The sequence below is a fragment of the Brachycentrus maculatus genome, unplaced genomic scaffold, assembly GCF_059751285.1.
Source record: "Brachycentrus maculatus isolate JH-2025_06_01 unplaced genomic scaffold, ASM5975128v1 h1tg000392l, whole genome shotgun sequence".
In the NCBI taxonomy this organism is placed as follows: Eukaryota; Metazoa; Arthropoda; class Insecta; order Trichoptera; family Brachycentridae; genus Brachycentrus; species Brachycentrus maculatus.
In genome coordinates, this window is record NW_028281141.1 from 21,822 (window position 1) to 47,849 (window position 26,028).

Here is a 26,028-nt window from a genome sequence, read left to right on the forward strand (position 1 = left end):
TATACGTTTCATAAAAATGTTAACATTATTTTTAGAGGATACTTAAAAAATTAAAATTATTACCTACAACCGCCATTAATTCAGTTATCTTGTTTGTTTATTTGATCAAAATGATAGAACAATGTTCACAGAAAACAAATAAATGTTTCTAAAAAAAAAACACTCAAAACTCGGCTATTTTTTCTTTCATTCCCAAGTGGGGCATAAACTCACCCGTAAAAAAATACAGAAACCCTTATAATCAGACATATTTTGTTAAAGGTACACGGGGTTGTTTTATTACCAATTTTTAATGCCGGCGCATTATTCGCTAAACTCTTCGACCCTTTGTTTTTACAAAAAATTACGCAGAAGCGGTCATCTTGTTCGGACCAGGCTATTAATTTCCCACAGGGGTTGGTACCATTTGTAGGGGCGATTAGTCTCTACGGCGGACCCTAAAGGCCCCACACTGATGTTTATTACACATAATCATACAACATGTTCAGTAAACTTGTAATTAAAGCAATGTAAAAATCATACGCGCTAGAAGCATGTATTATTCTGTGTTTTATTGTCTAAATAAATGTGTTAAGTACTTACCAAAGGTCGCCAGCTTTGGACCGGGATGCGACAGCCTGAAATTAATTATACAGAATAAATAAAATAATTACGATAAAACTTAATTCACATATTGAAATGATTCAAATGACAAAATAACTTATTGAATTTTAAGGGATTGTCAGATTTCAGTAACGAGATATGAAAAAAAGAAATAAGTTTCAAATAATATTTTTTGTTACTGAAATCTAAAAATTATTTCAATTTTAGCAATAATGTTTCAAACGGGTCAGAATAACATTTTTTAAAATAATGAAGAACAGGATTAAAATGATAAACGAGCAAATTACTTATTATTTTACGTATGCACTATAGAACACATGTTAGATAATAATAATCATTTAGAGTGCGGATGAAAACATAGCTTAACCAAAATATATATATATATTTTTTATAAAAATATAAAAATATATAAATGACTTTAGAATCATCAAAATCATTTTTGTTGCTAAGGACCATTAGAAATAAAGTAATCATCTGACAATTCTAAATCAGCATAAATTATCACAAGTGTTATTTTTTAAATTCTTTATTGTCAAAAGTAAAAAAAATATATTTATATAAACCTTGTTATAAGCAACGAAATAATTAAATAGAAAGAGGATTGCTTCGTTTAAAGATATTAATATAATTAACGAATTTCCATTTCATTTGATCATCAAAGCTTTAAAAATCTCCTTTCACTTGAAGGCTTTCAGTCCTGTAAAGCATAATTATGGGATTTATTTGATGTAAAAAAAGAGCTTCCGGTTTTGACAAGAATTTGAATGGTTGAATAAGTAGATGAAAATGTTCAGTGAGTGAGCTTTAAGTGTTCTATTAAATTGTCATCTTAGAGAGAATTTTAATAATTTACTGCTTTCTTTTCTTTAAAAAACAAAAGCGCCCTTTGTCTGAAATTTTCAGGTTGGGTTGAGCCCAAAAAATAAAATATTATCTTGACATAATTTATTTATTTTAAACGTTAAGGTTTTACTAAAAAAAACATAAAACACTTAAAATATTTCTTATAGTCTCTCATAAAAAATTAAATTTGAGATATCTCAATTTGATTGAATTTAAAATATGGACGATTTGAAGATTGAGAATATTTGTGTGTTTTTATTATATTCATATATATAATTTGAGAATAAAATAATACAAAAAAGGATTAAAGACGAAAAAAAAATATATGGAAAGGTATTATAAAAGTCATTTTAAACATTCATAGGGCTTACGAGCTGTCAATTACTAGTGACGTGATCACCATCCACACTACGCAATATTTTGAAGACATCTTAATGAATATGGGTAAACAGATGATTCAGCAATTGATGGAAGTCTAGAAGATCATGTACAGTTGGAATGGTAATTGATGACGGGTCGTGAACCCTGCGTATTCCTAAAAAGAGTTGCTTACTCTCATTCCATCAATTTATCTATCTCTGTAAATACTAATTTTTTTAATGACAATTCATCGGAAATAAAACTAAATATTTGTGAAAAAAGATTTGTTTAATCGCTAAACTATGATGTGTAACTCGAAATAAATTATCAAAAAAAATATATATTTAACTAAGTACGCACAACTTTTTGAGCTCTTGTTCAATATATTTTTGACGTTCATGCGCACCCCATATTGCTTATAGACCCACATTAGATCGATTTGGTGTTAAGTATGGTACATAAAAATAAAAGTAATTTGTGATTAATTTTATGAAGGCAAGGTGTTTTTCGTACAAATTACTGTGCCATAATTAGCTTGTAAGGGAACGGGTATGCAATTATGAGTGCTGTACCATTTTTTTTACAAGGGTATCTATAAATAGTACTACAAGTACTATATTTATTTTTATTTCTTCCAGTATATACATATATATATATATATAAATATAAATATATATATATATATATATATATATATATATATATATATATATATATATATATATATATATATATATATATATATATATATATATATATATATATATATATATATATATATATATATATATATATATATATATATATATATATATATATATATATATATATATATATATATATATATATATATATATATATATATATATATATATATATATATATATATATATATATATATATATATATATATATATATATATATATATATATATATATATATATGTATATATATATATATATATATATATATATATATATTTATTTATATATATATATATATATATATATATATATATATATATATATATATATATATATATATATATATATATATATATATATATATATATATATATATATATATATATATATATATATATATATATATATATATATATATATATATATATATACATACATATGTATAAGGAGATTGATTCAATAAAAAATACGTTTACTTTTTTAAATGTACCAATTTATATCTTCGTTCGTTGATACCCATTTCGTAGTATTAGAATGGAACATTATAAAATTAAGGAGCAGATGAATAGATAAACAGTTCTGGTAAAGTAGCTAAACGAGGAATATCCTATTAGCGTTAGGTTGGTACTAAGCATATTTACGGTTGTCAAGTCGCGAAAAGACCCAATTTTCAGCAGGTTTATTGAAATAATATTCAAAAAGTACACAAACCTTGTTTTTCTTTCCGAAATACAGACCGGAATAATTATTTTTCATTTGCTTAAACATTTCTGTTAAAAAGCTTATGTTTTATTCAAGAAAAAGATAGCATTAATTTCATGAGACATTATTTTTCAACAGAGTCAAAATGAAGACGTTATTCATAAAATTATTTGTGAATTTAAGCGTAGTCCATTCAACATTAATTCTTATAAAAATATTGTGTTTGAAAAAATACATGAAAAATGTAATTTCACTAAGTGTAATTCATTCTATCCATTTCATTCGATTTACTCTTTGAAACTTAACCTGTTAATTTAACATCCCCTTCGTTCAATCTTAATACTCGTAGAATGAGTGATTGAAATAAAATTTAATCAACTCCTTGATCTATTTTTGATCGACGTTTGTTGTAAAGAACATGGTACCGCTAATGTTGACTTAAAACATGTGAACTTTTTTACTGATCGAGCTTAGAATATTATCTTAAAAAAATACATATACATACATATTTCCACGAGTACTTACCTACATATGTATATGAAATGGATTTAGGATGGAAAAAAGGAGTAACCTTATGTGAATTCTCGGGAGATCTGATTCATATCCTCTAGAAGACAGCAGTTGAAGATATAAAAAAATAGATTTAATGACATTTTTCAAAAAATCTTATGTATATTTTTTTATTACTATTTTGATTATTTAAAGAAATTTTACATTCTTTCTCAAAGTAATATGCGGATTTCTTATCCTCGAAAAGACAGTAAATTGAAGACATTAAAAAGTGGAGTTGATGACATTCTTCAAACAATCTTATTTTTATATAACTCTTTTGATTATTCAAAGAAACTTTATTTACTTTTTCAAAGTAAGGCGTGGACATAGAAAAAAGTGGTTTTCGGGTTAAAGAGTGTTACTCTCATACATAAAAAACGGAAGGTAAAATATATTCTCGCCTTCTGAATATTATCATAAATGATGGGGCCGCGTCTCGTTTTTTTATTGAGAATAAAATATAAATAAAGGTATTTTAATATATTAAAGCCCACGATAAAAGTAGCTCATTCTTATTTATTAGAAAAAGTCATACTGAGAGCAATAGAAATCTACATAATATTACATACGACAGCATTACTGGAACGGTTGAGCATAATGGATTCGAAGTGAGACGGGAAAGGCATTTGGGCCACGGGAAAAATGTATTATTATACTGTGCCCTATACTACTTGCGGCGGGGGCTGTGGAGGCGTAGGCGCATGGGAGGGGGTGGAGTGTCCCGGCACATGTCGCAAGGGGTGCAACTCCAGCGACAACATAACAGACGTATCTACTTTGGGGGTTAACCTTTTCATTCGAATTCTTGTACCGTGTATTTTGATACGACAAGACTATTATTATAGATTTTTTTGCGAGTAATTCTTAGCAAAGATCTCTCGTCGACTGAAATCGTTCAGTGTATTTTCATGTTTGCTCGTAATTTGAAGGTATTCGACGTGCGCAACAATATACTGTAAAACTTTTAAACAAATTTACATAAATATTACAGTTTGGAAACATTTTTGGTAATGTATTAAGAACAATTCATGGGCACAGTTATATATATATATATATATATATATATATATATATATATATATATATATATATATATATATATATATATATATATATATATATATATATATATATATATATATATATATATATATATATATATATATATATATATATATATATATATATATATATATATATATATATATATATATATATATATATATATATATATATATATATTTATATATATATATACATATATATATACACACACACATTTATAAAATGTGTTATATAGCTTAACGGCAAATACAGTATTGCTTCGGAATAAAATAGATGGAAAAAGACGCTGTTAGTTTTATACCATATTAATAATATTAACTTTATTTTAAAGAGACTACTTCTATATTGGTTTTTTAAAAAAATATTTGGTACAGTGTTTGTTCATCTGAATATCTGCTCAGCCATAAATCTGTTCGGCCAAATGTCTATTTGGAGGTTTGGACAGTATATGTATATTTCTACGATAGGCCGTAAGCCCTGTAAAGACTCAGACATTCATATTTTTCTTCATTGGTCTGCGTATTTGTGATATATTTTTCACATCTACCTTCCCTATTCTCATTATCCTACCTGCAGAAGAGTATCTGAAAGTAGAAGATGTGCGATTTAATCCTTTAAAGTAAATATGTATTTTTTTAATATTTATTATATTACTAAATAAACGTACCTGAATACGGAAATATTAAATCATATGTGACAGAATCACAGAAAAAATAAAACGTGTATAAAGAAGATTAATGAAAATAAACGAATTACAGGTAAGCCATGTGAGCCGACAGCTGAATATGGTTTATAAAATGTCAGCTAAAGAGAATATTAATATTTTATTGCTTTCATTTGGCCCCGGCATGTAATAAAGGCTCGGGTATGCGACTGCATACTCCCGCCGTGTACCGTCCGAGATGAAATGTATGGAATTTTGCATTCCTCCTCCGTCATATAGCCCCGCGAGGGACACCTGTGTTTATTCCGAGGGAGCTGCGCCGATGGCGGACTTGAGCTGAGGGACGGTCAATATTGGCATACCAAGGATGAAATACTGTTAACTTCATATCAGGAATGCGTGAGGGGGGATCGAAAGGGATGATATATGGACATACAATCCTCTGAAATATGTCCAAATTCCATCTCATTTCTTTATCAAAAAAATAAACAATATCATTTATACATCTTGACATCTCAACTTAGATGAGTTAGTCTGGGTATTTACAGGGCTGATGTTCAGTCAAAGGCTGGTTAAGTGATCACTTTATATACGTGTAATATTTACTGTCGGGTTCTGGTCCCGTGATTAGTGTCGCGGACTCTTAAGTCAGAGTTTCTCGGTTCGAGCCCACTCTACCACAATTTGATACTTATTTCTAATAATGAGCCGCTTTGACTCACAGAAATAGTATGAATTTGAAATACTTGTATAAATATGTAACAAAAACATTTTTTTTCTTTTTATTAAAAAAAACATTATACACATGATTGACAACTACACCACTCAAAATTCTGTCGCTTAATGTTTGACTTTGCATCATCATCTATTCTTGATTTAAGTAAGTTTTTATTTAAAAATACAATTATATTTAATTGTTTGAATAAAATATTTTTTTTCAAAATAATTTACGCCTCTTAGCATGACATTTAATTTTTATGCAGCTTATAATTCGACTAGTTTTTTTATTCGCAACATTTTAACTGTGTCCAAGTTCAGGTTCACAAATCGGAGTTTCTCTACTAAGGAGTTATTTAAAGTAAAACAACTTCTAAGTGAAGAAACTTGGATTTATGAACAAGGATTTGCACACACCCAATGTGCAGTGAATATCATTTATATACATAATACGTGAAAAATGCAACTTCATTGAAAATCTTCAAGAAACATTACTATCTTACCCGTTGGAACCCTAACCATCCATCACACCCTCCATTCCTTTGGGATCCTCTTTCTATCCTCTTCAAATCCTTAACTGATCTTACTTCCTATATTTTCCTTATTGATCATTAATTCCTATAAATGTAATCGTTCAACCATCCTACTCATGTATCTCGTGAATTAAAACGAATCATCACTTTTTACCCTTATTCGCATCAAATGGTGCAAAGAGTGCTGCGTCACATAAATGCAATGTTAACTTAATGTTTATTACAAACGGCAAGGTGATCAATCCGTCATTTCATGTACCAGTTCAGGGTAATGTTAAAATATCCATCCGTACACATTTCAGCAAAACTTTCATTGCACACAGCGGACATCATGCTTCTTGACAGCTGCTACTGTACTAGTGTATGCCCACAAGCATTGTAAAATTGACATATTAAAAATGTATACTTTCCATTGTTTTTCTTTTCCATTTAAACAGACTTAGTCAAAGTTACGAGAATCCGGGTGCAGCTTGTTAAGAAATACATATTAATAACAGAAACAACATTATTTTATGCAACTCAATAGATTTTTTTTTGTAAAAAAAAAAGTTTTCTAAGTAACCTCCAAATAACTTGTAGAGAAAAAACATAAAAAATGACTTAATGAAGCATTAAAAAAATATCTTGCATGATGGTTCTCTAAAATGTGATTTTTATTTTGAATTCAAAAGTAAAAAACCGAATAAATTTTAATTGGTGTGTAATACAACAGCACGAAAAAAGGGTTTATTTTTTCAAGTCTCATGAATCCAGAATATCCCTTACTGTAAATAATAAAATTGATTAAGGTTTCTGGGTCGCTTGAGGGTCGAACGCTGAATGAAAGGTCATTTTTTATGACAACGCCAAGTGGAAAGATTAAAACTTTTGGAATGATTAAATAAATGATTTCGGGGAATAATCTATTTATGGACTTGTTAAATTTCAATCCGAATCATAATTTAATTCAAATTTGCTGAGAGGGAACAGATTTTATCGAGTTTCCTAACCATTAATAAATTTAGCGAAATTCGTTTCGAGATATTCAATACCACAAAATACGAGTTTATTTAACAAATAAAATACTATGATCTGATTGATAAAATAACATGAAAAGTAAAATTAATCATCATACAATTATATAATATACTAGTTTTGTTGGCAGGCGTTGTTGTGAATCAATATGGCGAAATGGTAAAGAAAGAAAAGAGAAAACAGACGTTTTTGTCGAAGTAAAAGAATATATTTTGATTGAATATGATTAAATAAAATTGTCTTTTAAGACCAGAATTCTAAAAATTGGCATATCAGTCAACGTGTTAATTATGGAATCGTGGATTTTTCCTTATAATTTGTGAACTGAACTACTTGAATAAAAATACATAAAAAATACGAGAGGATATGTATAATATGTTTGTTTTAATAAATGGATTGAAAAAATGTTTCGAAGTAAACGAAATTTACTGACAGAGGAAATGCATAATATGTACATGTATTTTATTTGACAAACTTGAAAAACATGATGATACTCGAAATGATTGTAATATTAAAACAAATCAAATAAACAACTCCGATCAATTCAGTTAATCTTCGTACACAAATCTATGTATGGTGTATACATGATATGACCAATACGTTTGGCATGCACAGGTGGGTGGCTTAGGGTTGTATTCAGTGAGGGTTACAACCCACCCCCTCGTGTAGGGGCTGAATGCACTAGGGCATCAGAAGAGACAGGGGAGATGGAAACCTTTATGGCTTCTGTCTAATCATTTTTCTGTTGGCTGCGCCGTGAATGAGGTGGCGTGACAATGCTTTTATAAGGGTAGCCCTTCCAGACATGAAACTTGTAGGATTGCAATATTTTAAAGCTTAGAATTCAAGTGTAAGTGCATTGTACGTGTCATATTTTATTAATATTATATGTGTCTCAACTTGAGATAAAATATCTAAGATGGATGAGCATCTCAGGAGTTACGACGTGACATTTGGCTGGCTTAAATGATCACTTAATTCACTTATGTAACGTTAGCCGTTCTGTTAAATTTTTTATTTTTTTTATATATTTGCAATCGCATAAGAACCCTTTTATATATGAGTACAAATGAATTTAAAATTTATTGAATAAATAAAATTTTACAAAAAATAGTTTATTTTGATTCCATAAATATATATAAAATATAAAAATAAGAAAAGGCAAAAAAACACTTGTTTTTACTGTGCAGTTACTGAGCAATGACGTCAGTGAGGATAAACTCGACCGATGGTCAAATAAAAATAGGGGAAAAAGCTACATACAACGTAGTTGTTTGATTATTGTCAATAAAAAATATGCATGAAACAACGTAAAGTTTTTATTTGTAAAGATTTTTATTCACTTTCTAAACATCTTTTAAAGTAAAATGCTTATTTACGGAACAACAAAAAAGTAAAGTACCTAGTGATTTCTGACGAAATTAATAAATAAATAATTTATTTACTTGAATATAAGCCTGAGTATTAACATTTCCTTTTTTAATATTAGTTTACTTCCCTTAGATCTCGTTATAAGATAGCGATACCATTTAAAATTATTATTATCAATTTAATTTACTGGAATTATGCAGAAGGGACGAAGTCAATAATATTTTAATAAAATAGTCCCTCATTTCTGGCAAGGGTGGCACCAGGTTGGGAATATTTCAACATAGATAGCGAATTCAGCTGCAGTGCGGGCATTGCTCATTTCCATGAAGCCAGGGTATTGTGTAAGGAATGCTACGAAGCTAGGAAAAATTTAAAACTGTTGAAAATACTATGACGCGATCTTCTTCGGACTTTTTATTAGCTAATGCATTGAGAAAATTGTTGGCTTTTATAAACTGTCTCTAATATACTGGGCTTTGTCAAACCCAATTAATATGTATCGGATATATAACTGTTTTTTGCGTTTTTTAACTCGAAATACATAAAAGGTCATTTTTTCTGAAAACTAACTAACTAACCAACTAACCGTCACGCCGCTTCCCCGCAAGGGTAGGCAGAGAGAATAGAACGCCACACCACTCTGTCTTTGCAAACATTCTTCGCCTCTTCCACGTTCATGCATCTCCTCATACATACCCGCCGATTATTATGACTCCTTACCTGACCACTTTCAAGTATTTGGCATACCTGATCGTGCCATGTTTCTCTCGGTCTTCCTCTGCTCCTTTTTCCAATTACGTTCGCCTCATAAATTTGTTTTACCGTTCTTTCCTCACTCATTCGTTCTACATGTCCAAACCCACTCTACACACCTTTCTTAATTTTAGCGATAATGTTTATCTCAGCTTTACATTTTTTCTGAAAAGAAATAAAATTTTCCATACAAACATTAAAATGTTACCAACGAAAAAAACATATTTAGTAACAAACGAATGAAGTTTGCATGGTGTAAAATGCTATGCTTTACATACGTAATACAATTTGTGATATTCAAATATACGGTATTTTATATTGTATTCTGTTTCATGGTCTTAAATTCACTTTATCAACAGTGATATAATTCTTACCCCTTATTAAACTCTTAATATTTAAATGCTAATATTTAAATGTTGAAAATCGATTTCACATTACTTTTATGATAATATTCACAAATGATTTAACATGGATTGGTGTACAAAGATATTAAAACTCAGAACAGTGTAAATACAAGTACCAATTTAGGCCTACTACTGTCTTTTGTAAAAAATAATTGGGAACATAGTAAAGGGTGAACCATGAACACCACACCCTTAAGATACTCATACATTTAAAACTGATAAAAAACTTTTATTTGTATAAATTTACCAATGATTAAATAAACACTTGTGTTTAAATAAACTTGTATTTACGGTGTTTACTCTCTTTTCCCTTAACGAAGTCGGAGCTTTTCAATACATAATTATACCCATACACGTGTTCGTTCAGCCTGTAAGTATATCGGATGCTGTGATGGTGTGTACTTATTTGATCACGGTCGGTATCCTGTGGAACACGTGGTTAATCTGCGGAAACTACTCTCAGGTATTGAGTAGGTGTACAGCTACTAGAATAGCTACTGAACATTGTATACCTAGTATGAAACATACAACTATGTAAACTCAATACTCGCAAGCAGACTTCCGTAAACAAACTGAAAAAATGATATTATTACATAAAAAGTACAAAAAAATTAAACGTGAATTGGAAGCTTCAAAACAACTTCTTCTTCTTCTTCTTCTTACCCTTGTCAGCACTCAATGGTGCACAGGGCACTGCATCGTATTGACAGTGTTATCTTGATCTTTACTTTCATCAAGGCAAGGTGATCACTCATGCGCTGCAGCGACTAGACCAGGGTAATATTAATAATTATTAGAGTCTAAAATCACAAATATTTATTTCCACCCCCCCTGGGGATGGAACTCGGGAACTACAGCACGGTAGCTAAACACGCTTACCATTATACCACGAAAGCGGAAACATCAGAAAACATCAGACGGTTTCAAACAACAAAAATCCTTTAATTGGATCTCACAAAAAGAGAAAAATTATAACAATTGTTTACGATTACAACACGCACATCTTTATTTTGCGGAAAATGCGTATTTGAGTTCTTTTTAGATACACAAATATTTCCATTTTACACTATCTTTGTACGCCTACGCATTTCGTAATAATCACGTTACATAGTAAGTATAAGTTTGATCTTATTTCATGTGTTCACAATAAATAAAAAAATGTATTTACTAGATTAAACGAATTTTTCGATATCTGGACAAAGTTAACCCCCAATTAGTCCAGATAAAGAAGGTTTCTGCTGTATAAAAAATACATAGAATAATAAGTACTACTTTTACTACTACTACTACCATCACCGTTTCTCCGCAGTGGTAGGCAGAAAGGATGAAATGCCATACTCTTCTGTCCTGAGAATCCTCGACTCCTTCACATCCATACTAGTCATATATGTTTTCCGATTACGCAGACTTTCGACACCACCAGATTTTAGGGTGTGATTGATCTGATCGTGCCAAGTCTTTTTCGGTCGTCCTCGTTCTGTTTTCCCGCTCATATTCACCACACATTTTTTTAGTCATTCTCTCGTTATCCATTCGCTCCACATGTCCATACCACCGTAAAGAACTCTTCCTAATCTATTAAATTATTCCTTGTTCAGCCTTACATTCCATTCTTATATCTTCGTTTTTAATTCTGTCTTACAATAATTTTCCACAAATTCGTCTGAGGGAGCGCATTTCAGCAGCGTTCACTCTGCTTTCTTCTTTCCTTTGCCAGTTCCATGTTTCGCTTCTATACATAAGTGTCACTACCAGCACGCCGTTGTGAACCGCTAGCTTGGCTTCCACGGACAAATTTTTATTTGCAATCACTCTGTTTAAACTACATAATTAGTATGGAGGTTATAAAAATAAAAACATTTGAAATAAAAACTTCGAAAGCCTTGATTGGCTGGAACAGAAGTTAAGCACGAGTAGGTGCGTTTTCTTTCATTAATATCTTTAATTGTACAATATCCATTTGTTTGATTTTTCATTGATATTTATGAATATTTTATGAACACTTTAACGAACGTACTTTGAATCAAACAGTTGAAATGGAATAGAAAATCAATACAACATATGAAAACGTATTACGCAATGAAAAATTTACACAATTTAGATAGATGACTGCAAAATTTATTTCAAATTATATGAAATTCAAATTGAATGATAGTGAATAGAATGCCTACACGTTAAAATATTCCATTTATTAGAATCGTTTATGATCTTCTCTAAAATGTTACGATAACGTAAATTTAAATAATTGAATGTTTTGAATAATATAAAATTTTAAAATAAATTTTTAAACTATATTCTTTGTGTTTTTTTATTGATTTCAACATGGTACAATATCAAACATCGTTTAAACATACGCATTGTGAAAACAATGTTCTTCGCCGTATAGTGTACGCTACAATGAGGTTCAGTTTGATTTTTTTTGCAAGAAGAGGAAGAAAATGCATAAATAATTGAATTTTGCAACATTTTTTAATGATTTTGTTGAATTAAGATTTTTTTATTTTTTTATTCATATTTTTGAGTTTGGTTTAATATAGTTTGGCGTTGTAACTGATTTATTTTTGAAAAAAGGTCAACCTGTTTTTGCCGACCGAGATTTTACACTAAAAGTTTCCAAATAAGTCTTCTTCTTCATCTTCTTGCTCAATGCTGAGCGTCGTGGTCTTCTGGAATGTCAGGCACTTGGTGCACAAGTCCTCTCCATTCTTCCCGGTCCTGGGCCAACTTGATGGCAGCGTTTAGCGAGGATCCGGTTAATTCCTTTATTTGGTCTGTCCATCTTGTTGGAGACCGTCCTCTTGCCCGCTTGCCTTCAACTGTACCTGTTACTACCAGTTTTTTAAGACTCTTCTCGTTCTTTCTGGCGATATGCCCAAAGTAGGACAGAATCCTTTTCCTGCAAGTCGTGGAGAGTCTTTCTGTCACTGACAGTTCGCGGAGAATGGAGACGTTTGTGCGTCTTGCAGTCCAAGGAATGCGCAGCATCCTCCTCCAGCACCACATTTCAAACACATCCAGCATATGTCTTTCCTTTTTCCTCAGTGTCCATGTTTCCACTCCATACAGCGCAATGGAGAATACAAGAGATTTCACTAGACGGGTTTTCGTTCTCCTCAGTATGGATCGATTTTTCCATATCTTCGCCAGACTAGACATTGCTGATTTTGCCATTCCAATTCTTCTCCGGATTTCTGCTTCACAGCCTCCGTCTTTAGAAATGAGTCCAAATAAGTACCGCACATTAAAGTTTTTTACAGATGACATTAAGTAAATATGAAAGTAGCACTAATTTTGATGTTGTTTTTTTCCGAGTTGTACAGTAAAATTGAACATTCAATATTGTAAATGAACATTATTCTTAAATAAATATACATTTATTTAAAAATGCTATTAATTTTTTTCACTGCCCTACTGATGAAAAAAAATAACGATAAACAATTTTCTTTGCATAAAACATTTTGAGTGTGTCCAAATACTTGTTCACAAACACTAGACTGATCAATTTATTTAGAGGTTTTTAATTTTAAAGGAGTGTGGGTGTTAATCATGGAAAGAATAGGTGAATGTAACGCGTATGTAGAGTGATCACATAGCCAGATTTTGACAGGTCGTAAGCCCTGTAAATTCCCAGACTTCCATTACTTCTTCATCTATGTTGAGATTTCAAAATACAATTTTCTTAACATTTTCTGTTCATGCGGGCGCTTGTTCACTACCCGGAATTTTACCGTCCGGCAGTCCGGTTTTGAAAAATGAAAGCGAATGCGACAGCTTAGCGTGATCGAATTAACGCGCAACGTGTTCACGCACCGATCAAGAGCACGTACCCGAAGAAAGATGGACAAAAGCACAAGGCAATCCAAGCCAATCATCGTTTTAAAACATTAACTGACAGGCCGGATGGTAAAATTCCGTGTAATTCCGTGTAGTGGACAAACGCCCCCAGTCTTTTACTTCACTGACCTCTAAAAGATTAACCTCTAAAAGAGTTTATTTAAATTTTTCCTTTTTTTTGGTACGACTTTTTAACCTAAGCTTCCTCTACTCAACTTGGACTCGCTTGACTTTATCTAACTTATCGTACCTTCAAATTATTAATTCTAATAAGGTACTTAATCTAAAAGAGACTGTAAGGGAGGATACCTATGAAAGAGTTTATTAAAAATTCGCCTCTTTCTTTTGTCTTTTTTTTATAGTACGACTTTTTAACCTAAGCTACCTTAACTTAACTTGGAATAGTTTAACTTTATCTTACTTATCGTACCTTCACATTACTAATTCTAAGGTTTAAAGGTTGACATTATCCCCTTTGAGAATGCTCCTATCGAGTTCTCTGTAGGTATAACTATGTTCCAGTACCTTTCGTCACCCCCTCCCTTACACACGCCCAGCAGCAGCAACGCACAGACGGCCGGCGGTCTAAGAAGAGCGGTTGTAGGGGGTTATCGTAATATTACTAATCATGGCGTGTGTTACTGTGCATACAATTTTTTTTTATGGATACTATAAGTAGTTTCACATAAAATAATAAGACAGTAATTGTAAAAAACCCGTTTTTTTATTTTTAAATAACGTATTCTGCTAGTAGGAAATGCTGGTTGACGGCAGCTCGTGCTCCCATCAAAACAGCTCAATCATACGGGCGGCTCCGTCCATGGGATTTAAGAATTCTGCGAAACCAAAATTTCCAGCAGTCAATTCTATCGATTATAAAATATGATATATACAAGTATTATTGAAGCACACTAAATACATAATAATTGAATAATTCAAATAAAGAAAATCAATTAATTAGGGAATTGTAATGAAAAACCTAATTCCTAAACATTGAACATCTCCAACACCATTTCTGATAATACAGATTTTTTATTGCGTAGTAATTTTCTTATAGATATAAACGGGTCAGAGCTAAGAAGAAGTCTGTTTAAAAGATCGGTATTGGTAACAATTCTTGATATTTTTCAAGTATGATCGCGTCTCAATAATTTGATCATTTTATTTTAGGACTCTGCAGCCTCTTCGGAGAGCTCCCCTATTGATAATAACGAATGATCAATCACCTCGGACCCATGAATCAAAACTTAATGCAAGGAAGGTGGTAAATTATACCACGGATAAGCCTAAACAAGTTTTGAGCGGCCGACCTCCTTCCAATATGGTGACAATCTATTACATATACGTATTTGCAACACGGTTTTGCAAGTTGTTGGTATCATTATTTGTGATATCCTGTAATGGTTGTGTCAACGCGTGCAAGACGTGCCGACTCCTCTCTGCCTGGGACTAATGTTCTTTTACGGAGAGTCAAATGTCCAATAGATGCATACGTGTATAAGAGAATTTATAGCATAATAAATAATAAATCCCTTACCGCACCCCAATGGTGCATAGGGCACTGCTTCATATAAACGCAGTGTTATCTCGATCGATTACACATGAAGGAAAGGTGATCAGCCCTCTACTTCAGGTATCATTCCAGTGTAATATTGAATAAATATTAGAGTGAAAAAATCACTTATATTTATTAAACCCCCCTAGGAATCGAACCCGGGACCTCCGGAACGGTAGCCGAGCATGCTGACCATTACACTACGGAGGCGGACAAATTTATAGATGGTACCTAAAAAAAAAAAAAAAATACTAAAAAGTTACACATGGTATTTTCGTACAGTTTCTACGCGGATACCATTTGGTGCTACGAGCGGGAAAATAGGTTCCCGGCGCAAGTTGGCGCAGACAATTTTTCATGATTCTTAAACTACAGACATAAGCCTGCATTTTGAGATAGAAATCGTTAAGCCAGGATAAGTCAAGATAAGTTAAAAGTTTATATAAATAAAAAGTAGGACAAAATTATAAAACAATTTTACGTACTGCGTAGCACCCATGTAATTGATTCAACCTACGAAATAAAAGAAGAAAAAAAGTATGTAAAATATTATACTAACCTTCTTCTTGAAATTCCATTGTTGAACAACCGTCACAATTAAACTTTTTCTAGGAAACGATAAATTGAACGCAGAGTGAGTAATTGCCGCTCGGATAACGCTAATGAGAGCTAATGCAATATGGTCACTTTGGATGCCAAAAAGTGAATAAATAATTTTAAAATCCTAGATTTCTTTTATACCCTCAGGTAGTATGGCTAATGATTATTACTTGGGGGTAGAATGAGGTTATAATTCAGACATCGATATTTGAAGCCTATGACCTATTACGGGCCCACTGTGCAACGAGGAGTCAAAGCACGCACTCAATGATGATTAACACCGACGTCGTACATAGACAGATGGAAATTGGTGTGTATTAGTGCACACAATGCACTTTATAGTGTCCAAATGTATCAGACTGGTTGCCAATGAACGCCTTTGTTTTACGGTAAGCATTTGTAGATATACGTGTGTTAAATCGTAATGGATATCATATTAAATTAATGATGAAATCCTTGTAAATCCTTTACATTTTGATCTCCCACAGTTGGTTTCTAATTAGAGCCTTTAACATATAGTTCATCTTATATTATAATTTCTAAACTAAATTTTAGCATTAATTGGTTGAAGACATCTTTTTATTCACATTTTTATTTCAATTGTTGTAAGTTAATAGTTATGTCTTACACAATTTTTTATTTATTTATTTTTTTTAATTTTATATACCAATTTATTTTCATAATTCAGATTCTGTAAACAGCATTTAATTTAATGTAATATTTTGACTACCCCAAAATAATTATTAGAATTTTTCATTGAGGGTTTGATAAAAAAATCATTTACCATGCCATAAAATAAAATAAAAGATAATTAAAAATGTAAGCTTTTTTTGGTAAAAAACATAATATAAAATATTCATTCAAGTTTTTTTCGTTATTAAAAATTGTATTATATAGGAAAACAAACTGACAAACCGCATTTCTCTATAAATGATTATATTTGTAGTTTTTTTTAAAACTACATTTATTATCCTCCAAATGAAATCCTCAAAAGATATATTGTAGAATCATGACAAATTTACTAAGCCGTGTATCAATATTGCCCCCTACCAATATCATTAGGTTAATTTTAGGAACTTTTGTAATAGAGTAAGAATTTTATTAAAATTTTATGTGTCTATTTAAAAAGTTCATCTATTTTTTTTTTAATTAATATTTTTCTCTGGGTTATTTTGAAATGTAAATTTTTAAATTAGCAGATAATAAAAAATATAATAAAAGAATCGTATTTATTTAACTATCCTTTTGAATTTTGAGAAATAAATTAGTATTTTTTTTCGTAAAATTGGTAAATTAGTTAAAAATAAAATAAATAAAACCCTTTTCCGCACCCAATGGTGCATAGGGCACTGCGTCATATAAACGCAGTGTTATTTTGATCGTTTACGCATGAAGGAAAGGTGATCAGCCCTCTGCTTCAGGTACCAGTCCAGGGTAGTATTAAATAAATATTACAGTGAAAAAATCACTTATATTTGGATTACCTCTTGGGAATCGAACCCGGGACCTCCAGAACGGTAGCCGAGCGTGCTGACCATCACACTACGGAAGCGGTAAATTAGTTAGTATTTATTAAAAAAACCTACATATTTACGTGATCTGAGCAGTGAAAATCTAGAGGGAAATCTTTACCAACATGCTGTCGGGAAATTCGAAAGACATATCCAATTACAGATACCCGGAAAAAGAAAAACCTCATTGGCTTTGACTTATTAGCCGCCCAGCGGGGTATTATTAGTCCGTGTTACCTGAACGGTCTGTAATGGCGGCGGTCAAAGAACGGACCATGGAGTATCCATTTACCAACGCGATCTGACACATCAATTATGTGCTTTACTTGATTACAATTAATAAAAGTTGTACAGATATTCCTGGAAACCTTTGGTAATTGATTTTTATTAAAATTTATGATTTTTTTAATATCTTGATTAAGCATTTCTAACAATAGATGCAAATTAAATGTTTTTTTTCTGTAATTTCCATGTATTTAAAATAAGTAGAAAATAAAAAGATATTTCACCCACAAAGAAAAGGTTTTGACACTGATAATATGCCAAGAATCTAAAGAGATGGCGATGTTTATGTTCAACTACGAACAGCATTGTGAATGTTACACAGCGTTTCAAGTGGTCATTGGAACCAGCTAATGACAGATCCTGACTTCTATTAGTACCGAGTCTTAAATGAAATCCTGTAAAAACACTTTGTTTTCTTTCTTGAAACGTTTTTGATATATCTTGGAAGGCGATTTGCAAAATTCTTGTAAAAGCAATAAAAATATTGTTAAAAAATAAATAGTCTAACAAATTAGAATAAGAAAGCTTATGCACAGGTTTTTTGCAAGTTAAAAAAAAATGTTATTTTAAAAAGCGTTAAATTTTAATTAGATAAAACGTCAAATTGAAATGTTAGGTTCCATTTGTGCATTGTGATCATGTAATTAGATGTGAATTGTTATCAAATAAATGTTAGTTTTCAACTATCTTAACTAATTTAATTTACTAATATAAAGAAGAAAAATAGAAATTTGTAATACCTTTGTTTCAAAATATATTATTCGGAAACGAGCAGTTTATTACAAAAGAAATGGTATAAATTATATTAATATTTATTATTTTTGTAACTGTATATCTTCAAAAATATTTGTTTGCAAATTTGTGTATAACATCGTATAGTCTTATTCAATAGAACTTCATTGGATGTCCGATCACAGATTGATATGGAATATATTCAATAAAAGGAAGCGCTCAAAGGACAAATCGAATTCCTAGAGCGAATTTTAATCAACTACTTTTGTTTGTTTTGTTAAATAAACTTAAATTCAAATACACGTTTTATTAATATTTGACTTTAAACTCATTTAAGAGAATATGAAATTTTTTCTTTTATAATTCTGCAATGTCAGTATACAAGTATTTCTTGCATAATTTGTAAAGACTAAATTTATGTTATCAATATTACAGTTAAACGAATGTTAATCAACTATTTGTAAAATAAACTTACTTTAAAATGCACGTTTTTTTTAATATTTTACTTTAAACTCATTTCAGAGAACATGAATATATATATTTTTTTATAATTCCGCAAAGTAAGTAAATTTGTTTGTATTGCATAAAACTAAATGTATTTTATCAATATTATAGTTATACAAGGCGCATTAAGTTCCAGGACGATTTTTTTACCTGTTTTGTTTTGGATGACATTTGACCGTTAAAAGAAGTGGTCGAAATTTTCTATTGTGAACCGTCTTACGTTGGAACATCGATCATTGTTAAAGACCATAATTATAAAATTTATTTTATTTACGAGTTATTAAAAAAAAACAACTACCTGGGACATAATATGCATCCTTTACTATATCACCGAGCAATGCTTATCATTCGTTCGCATAGAAGGTAAATTATATAGAATGCATTACTTTACTTCTAAAAATGCCAAGAAGATTGTTATTTTTATTGTTGAATTTTTTTTTAACTTTTCAACTACAACTAAACAGAGTATACGAAGGAAAAATTAACATAAATACAAAACTTGTCACACTTATGAGTAATTAGTATTAATTACTCAGCATGAAAATTATTCATTCATTATCTGCAAACTAATGGCCTTTAGATCGGATTGAATTGGTATCAATTTGATTCCGAATCATATGAACGCAAGGGGATCAGTCCTGCGCTTCTTCTTTGATGTAAGGAAGATATATTTGATAGAATACAGATGACATGAAGTGAAGGATCTCAATACGAGGAACCTTTCTACTTTAAAATAAAAGAAATGGAGGAGAAATAGTAGCTAATAAGATGTTAGTAGCAGCGATGGTTAGGATGCTAATATAATTTCACAAGCTTTTGTGAAAAAAAAACCACTAGGAAATCATGATAGACAATCGAGAAAAATCAAGTATACACTTGACATTTTTATTTATTTATGCTTAATTGTGACGTAATGGGTTAATTCAAGATATAATATTTCATTAATTATTTCGGCAGTTACTTTGTGGTAACATCTATTCATTTTTAATTTAAGTTAACTAACTAACTAACCATCACGCCGCTTCCCCGCAGGGGTCGGCAGAGAGAATCGAACGCCACACCACTCTGTCTTTGCAAACATTCTTCGCCTCGTCTACATTTATACATCTCCTTATAAATACCCGACGATTATTACGACTCCTGACCCAGCCGCTTTCAAGTATTTGACATACCTGATTGTACCATGTTTTCCTCGGTCATCCTCTGCTTCTTTTTCCAACACGTTCTTTCCTCACTCATACGTTCCACATGTCCATTTGACAACCCCTTTCTTAATTTTATCGATAATGCTTATCTCAGCCTTGCATTCCTTATACCACTTCAAGTGGTATTATAATTTAAGTTTTATTTCGTTAATACCACTCCTTCTTAAAATCTAATATGATACGTGTTTCGATGCATTCCGCGTCATTTTTATTCGTATCACATGGTATTTGAAAATAATTCAGAATGTATCGCAACACGTCTCACAATAGATTTTAAGAAAGAGTGATATTTACACTCTTTCTTAAGTAAAACTGAAAACAAGTAAAACTTGAATTCAAAATGTAATATTTTAAATGTTCGCGGTGTTTTATTAAAATTCAATATGCGCGTAGGTATATACATGAAAGAAAACCATAAAACATGAAAATAATAATGTATGCTAAACATCAAAAGAACAAAAAAAACACTATTTCTGAAGTGAATGTAATCCAATTACTTTTATCGTAAAAGTCATCAAAAATAGGGTTTCCCGGATTTTGAAAACGGAGTTGCGTTCAATTAAAATCGTTATTTCAGCATGGTAATTGTTACACGCCAAACTATGCTGATAAGAGATCGGGGTGGAAATGGGACAAGATATTATCAACGCCATCAAGCAATATGAAGGGGCGTGTCCAATGCCTACAGCTCAGGATTGGACTGACTGACGTAGGCTTCCTGTCACGCATTGACATAATCAAACACGTACGATAAATTTGTATGGACGATCAAAAAAAAAATATAAATATATATATATAAATTTACGTAGGTACTTAAAATAACTAATTTACATACAACATTTTAAGTGTGTCCATATACTTGTTCACAAATCTGGATAACCTCCAATTACAGGAGTTAATTTTTGTATAATTTTTTTACGTATTTGTGAACAAGTATTTGGATACATTCAAAATGTTGTAAATAAATTAACTGGTCAAATTAAAAGCCAACAATAATAAAACTATTAGGATATTTTCTAGCGTTTCTCATGTATGTATTATTTCAATCCAAGATTCGGACTTCACAATATAATTGAAAGAGTTTCTGCTAAATAAAAAGCTTCTTTCACCTCACAATAAATGTCTGTAGTGAAGTTAAAGTGATTCTAGCACAATGTTAGAAATCGGATCATATAAATATAGAACAACCAAAAATTTGAGAAGTGTAGTTGTCAATCATGGGTAGACTTGGAGAATGTTACACGTGTGTAAAGTGATCACTTGAACCAGCCTATGACAATCACAAGCCCCGTAAATGCCCAGACTTCCATATTTTTCTTCACCTATGTTGAGATGTCAAAAAATATTAACCCATTTACAGAAGCATTGATTACATTTACGAGATTATATAATTACAGCAATAAAATAAATTTAATTTATCTTCTTCTTCTCTTAGATAAATTTAACATTGCGTCGATAGTGTTGTGTTTGATGCGAGTGGGTTAAGGTGTGTGACTTTTTTCACGAATTAAAGACTCAAGTAATTTGAAGCGTCCATCTGAAATATATAATATCAATAGGAATACTATACCAAGAAACGAATTAAAAAAGGCGTTCAAATTATTGTAAAAAACTTATACTTGTACTCTGTTTCAAAAATAAAAATACAATTTCTATCTAGGAACACATGTTTAATATTGACCCAAATTCATGATACTTTATTTATGTATTAACAACAGAGCAGTATTTTTTTAAAGAATTTGAGAACAAAGACAAATATTATATTACTATTCTCGTCCACTTCAGCAGCAAATCCAGGAAGTGTCACCGGATGCGAATGTAGTGAGCCGAATAAAATACTACAAAGTGAAATGTTCTATGAGATACATAATAACAAGAAAATTAGTAAGAATAATATATATATATATATATATATATATATATATATATATATATAAATATATATATATATATATATATATATATATATATATATAAATATATACATATAAATATATATATATATATATATATATATATATATATATATATATATATATATATATATATATATATATATATATATATATATATATATATATATATATATATAATGTGTATGATAGATGTGCGAAGTAATAGTAAAATAAGGAAGGAATGCAAAGCTGAGATAAGCATTATCGATAAAATTAAGAAAGGTGTGTTGAGATGGTTTGGACATGTAGAACGAATGAGTGAATTGAAAGTACGGTAAAACAAATTTACGAGGTGAATGTAAGTGGAAAAAAGAGCAGAGGAAGACCTAGAAAAACATGGCACGATCAGGTATGCCAAATACTTGAAAGTGGCCAGGTTGGAAGCCGTAACAATCGGCGGGTATGTATGAGGAGATGCGTGAGCGTGGAAGAGGCGAATAATGTTTGCAAAGACAGAGTGGTGTGGCGTTCTATTCTCTCTGCCTACCCCTGCGAGGAAGCGGCGTGATGGTAAGTTAGGTTTAAAAAAAATATATATATATTTATTTATATATATATGTATATATATATATATATATATATATATATATATATATATATATATATATATATATATATATATATATATATATATATATATATATATATATATATATATATATATATATATATATATATATATATATATATATATATATATATATATATATATATATATATATATATATATATATATATATATATATATTTATATATATATATGAATCTAATATGTGTACAGAGTCTAAAAGTTTTGAATCCTAGTGGAATTGAATGGTTTGTGAGAATTTAGTCCGCAGAGTACGCCGCTTTAACGAAACTCTGGAAGCCAAAAGTAGTATCGACCACTGTAAAGAATCTGAATCAGAGGGAATGCAAAGATACAAACTATAGAGCTATCCCTTTTGGGCATACTGGATGAACTCCACATCGGAATACTGAGAGAAAATGCCGAGCAATAGTAGCTAAACAGTAGCAAGATGAAATATCTTTCCAAAAGGCAGCACAATGGTTTGACGAGAAGTTTCAACTAGTTGGTTACATAGTAGTAATACAACTGGAGCATCTGACTAAGATTTTTATGCAATGATTACAGCGAGAAAGAAAGACAGTGCGAATGAATTGTGTCTAGATTCAGAACAAAGAATATCTTAGACAAAGATGACAAAGTGTAAACATTAACATATCTGTGCAATGAATTATAATGTCATATTATTTTTTGACAACTCATCAAGGATGAAGAAGAATATGAAAGTCTGGGCATTTACGGGGCTGACGACCGTCATTGGCTGGTTTAAGTGATCATTTTACACACGTGTAACATTCACCAATTCTACCCATTATTGACAACCACACTACTCAAATTCTTGGTGGTTCTAAATGCCCAGAATTATATATACTTCTTCATCTTTGATGAGATGTACAAAAAATAAATTGAAAATAACTCTTGTAATTGTAGATAATCCAGATTTTGTGTTCAAGTATTTGGACGCACTCAAAAAGTTGTAAATTATAATGTCGCTTTCTACGTTCGTACATCAAGTGTAGATAAATATAACTTTACTTTTGTTTTTTTTTCCAAACGACTTTGGAAATTTCAAACCGATTGTCTATTAAGAATTTTAATTTCACAAAAAATGGGTATTTTAAAACCAAATAAAAGTGACAATGTTCCTTATCAGATAGTGAAAGTTGAAATGGTGATAGCGCTGATGATAGATACATAGATGTTAAAAATCGAATAAACATATAATAATTATAATCAAATATGCATATAAAATATGAATTCATTAATATTTTTCATGAACTAGCGGTTTTTTCAAATCAAGCAAAATGCCTTCGATTATACATATTTTATTTTATTTTAAAGAGCATTTAGAGCTTTCAAATCAAAGCACAATTTTTGGGTAACCTGTTTAACCTTCTTGTACCATAATTAACTGAAATCAAAACGTCCAACTTTGCTAATAAAGCACAAACACGCCTATTAACACCATAACTAACTGGCAAAGTCACACGCGATAATATGGCGGGATAACGAACGGCGGATAAGCTGGAAATATTTGGACAGAATTATGTTATGTATGTAATCCTTAAGAGGAGAGTCAGGAAGGTCTATCTTATTTTTTGTGCTTCACGTTTACAAAAACAAATAGGACTTTAAGAATCCTAAAAAAATAATTTGCATCAATATCTCTAGACTTTTTTCGTGTCTAAATTGAAATGTACAGATAGGTGATGTAGATATATCTTACCATATTTGTGGGCTTCAATAGTTACAACATTTTAATTTTGAAATAATTCATTATTATTTATTCATAAATAAACCGAGTTTTTTAGAAAATTATTTAAAGGAATCTTAAATCACTGTTTAAAAAAAATAGCAAAAAAATGTAGTTTTTTCAAATTAAAAAAAAAAACAACATTATTTGTATATTTTATCAATATTGTTATACTTGAGAAAAATAATAATTAAGATATACTTATGCATTTTTGATGTAAAAATGAAGAAATTGAGAAATTTATAACGACAAAAATATTTGTAAATTAAAATATATCTTTTTTATTACTTGAGTATTATATTTATTTTTAACGACTAGTTTCGGAAGCTTACATGTCTTACCACAAAGTGAAAGCCGAAACAATAAATAAGATAATAATAATATTAAAATTTCTTTGTTGTTTATAAAATAACAGTGTTTTTCTCAATACAAACGATAAAAAAGTTCAATATGTCTGAACTTTATACCATAATCATTAAAAAATCAAATAAAAAATTATTTATTAATTTTATGATAATGAATGACCTTCTCGTATACATTGAAATGAATTTTAAGAAATGAATTTATTTTTGGCTCATAAATACCTGAAATAAACAAAAAAAAATAAACAAAGGGAATGGAAGGCATGAATAATAAAACAAAAAGCATATTCAAAAATCATTAATTTTCTTTACAACTTGCGTTAAAGAGGCTACTCTAGAGTATCGAAGCTAATCTAAGCTAAAGTATGCAGCACTGTCAACGAAAAATATTACGAGAGTTAAACAATAAATTCGAATGGTTATTTGATTTTAAGACCGAGCGTCGAAATAACCCCCCTGAAGCTTGAATTTGTGTAAAGTATGAAGACCTACATATTATTTTTAAGACTGGTGTCGGTCTAACTGCCTTCCGACTTGGCCGAACTTTTGTCTTACCGCGGCGCGGCGAGACTCTGCTCACGACACCGGAAAATATAACCGTCCTAATGCGGCCATTAGCTTACGGATATAGGTTGAATGTTATCGTTAAACGAAAGAGTAAACGTGTAAAATGGATATCGCGGAGTTTATTACTTGGGGGAAAATATGACCCCATGAGGACTGTAGCACGTGACACCCCCATAAAATGTAAAAGAAAAAAAATGTTTTCAAATGTGTAAAATGATTTTTAAGCTTCGTGTAATTTCACAGCCACGCCCCTTTAACGCTGATAACTGTTATCATATTCCGACATCTTAACAAAGATAAAGAATAACATA

At 30.5% G+C, this 26,028-nt stretch overlaps 1 long non-coding RNA gene across 1 annotated transcript in view; it reads right to left on the minus strand.

The window, feature by feature from the left end:
• Positions 1 to 579: 579 nt before the first annotated feature.
• The window catches only part of LOC148303020 (uncharacterized), an 81,741-nt gene continuing 56,292 nt past the window's right edge, over positions 580 to 26,028 (minus strand). Inside the window, exon 3 of the long non-coding RNA XR_015838544.1 lies at positions 580 to 617. This is a non-coding gene — a long non-coding RNA (uncharacterized LOC148303020). The remainder of the gene's footprint in view (positions 618 to 26,028) is intronic.